Source organism: Parasteatoda tepidariorum, chromosome X1, assembly GCF_043381705.1.
Source record: "Parasteatoda tepidariorum isolate YZ-2023 chromosome X1, CAS_Ptep_4.0, whole genome shotgun sequence".
Classification (NCBI taxonomy): domain Eukaryota; kingdom Metazoa; phylum Arthropoda; class Arachnida; order Araneae; family Theridiidae; genus Parasteatoda; species Parasteatoda tepidariorum.
The window spans coordinates 82812643-82815022 of NC_092214.1; positions in this window are offsets into that span (position 1 = coordinate 82812643).

The window sequence follows — 2380 nt, forward strand, 5'->3', positions numbered from 1 at the left end:
CGATTAGATCCGCAAAACAAAATGCTTTCTGATATTGTATCAATAAAGCCAAAGCAAAAGATATTAATACAATAGGGCGATATATATATATATATATATATGTATATATATATATGAAAAATACAATTTAAAATCTGCTTATTTTTTCCACACCTCTGATTAATCCTACTTTTTTCTTTGAACGGATTCGTATTTCCTACCCCAAATTCGCTAGTCGCAATCTGGGAAATATTGTCCCACTAGTTTGATCAAGAAAGATAGGACCAAAGTTTGGACCCCATATTACGTTTTTCATCTTACCTCCAGAGCTTCTTCAGCGAATTAAAAAAGTTTTCACACAATTATAAAATTCGTGTATCCAAAGATATTCCCATGCAAAATATTACTTTTAGTAAATTTTTATTTATTATTTTATTTTATAAGAGTAAAAAAAAAATAGTGAGTTGCGAGCTATAAAATTGTTTACATCATTTTAAACAATGCAAATTTGCATTGCAAAATACAAAATTAAAGCGAAATTGGTCCTATAGTTCCTAAGGAATCGAATTTTACGAAAATCGTATTTTTAAAACTCAATTTTTCAAGAACTATTGATTTTGTTTAAACTTCTGTAGTTTGTTAAGTACAATTGCATTCTTTAAAATGGTATAAGAAATTATTTACCTTTAAATTCAATATTTTTTTGACTATTAGTAAATAAAATATTAAGAAAAAACGCTCTCTTAAAGTTGTTTTTTGTATGTAATTTTTTTGGTTATAAAAATTTTATAATTGTGTGCAATAAAGTTTTAATTCGCTTAAAAAGTTCCCGAGAAAAAGAGAAGAACGCAAAAAGTAAAATTTATGCCTTGGACTGCTCTCCTGACCAAACTATGGGGACCCTGATTGCAGTTATTACCTATATTTTGAGGGTCAGAAAACCGAATTCGTGGGAAAAAAATGTATGTTTATTCAAAGAAATTATGTTTTTCTGTCTGATTGCAAAACTTTAAATATCGTCTGCAATAATTAATTGGCATCATTGAGATCACCCCCTCGAGCCATTGAGTGCTGGATTGTAAAGATATGATCATTAGATCAAATGTTATTCAGTCTGGTCTGTTTTTTTTTCTTCTTATTTTGTGCACTGCACTTCACTTTCGGTATCTCCAATGAAATTTACAAACAATTATAAACATTTTAGTTCCACACGATTAGTAAAAATTAGAAAACGGAAGAAAAATTAATTGAAAAAATCTTTTTTACGTCAATAAATTATAATAAAATTACCAAATTTTACAGCATTGATCAATTTTCACCACATATTTTAAAATCATATTTAATTGTTAGTTTCACAAAAATCATTACCAAACATTTCCGGTAAAATGACTTAGTACATAGAGCAATAAGCTCACATCTTACCATATTCCTGTACTTTTGACCAGTTTTCTATTTTACCTCGTACTTTTAAATGATAAAAACATTTTATACCTTAAAATTTAAAATATTTTAAACTATTACTGAATAAAATAATAAAAAAAATAAATATCTACAAAAATTTATTTTTTGCATGGATATTTCCTTGACCAGACGAAATTTATAATTGAGTGCAAGTTTGTTTTTCAATTCGCTTAAAAATTTATCGAGATATGGCGAATTACGCAAAAAGTAAAATTAACATAAAGGGGTCCAAACTTTGGATCGCTTTCCTGACCAAAGTATGGGGATCATATTTCCTAGGTTACAACTACCCTCTATTTTTTAGAGGTCAGAAATCCAAATCCTTGAAAAAGAAGGTATATTTATTCAGAGAAAGAACGTTTTTCGGAGTGATTTCGTGACAAAAATTATCGCCTGCACTTATTTTTTGGTGCAGCGTACATCAATTCAAGAATTTTAGAACACGTAAATGAGACTATATAGAGTAATAATAATTCTTAATTAAGACATACTTTTTTGTTCGAAGCTGAAATTGATAGCAAATTTAAAGCTTAAATGCTGTAAGGTTAAAGCTTAAATGTGAAATTAATGAGGTCCATACCATACGAAATAAATTACCATACGAAACCATACACTACGAAATTACCAAAAGACATACTTTCAAATAAAAAAAAAGAATTTTATTATTCAATGATGGTGTTTTTGAATTAATTTGATGGTACACACACATATGTATATATATATATATATAGTATGCAAAAATTATAAGGAAAAACAGAACAAAACACAAAAGTTTATTTTATTTTATTTGTATCTTGTTCGGTTTTTGTTTTATTTGTTTTTCTAGTGATATATTTTGCTTTGGCTATAATGATACAATATTATAAAGCACTTCTTTTAGCGGATATAATCGTGTGAGCTGATGAAGAGATTGTTCGGCTTTTATATATATATATATATA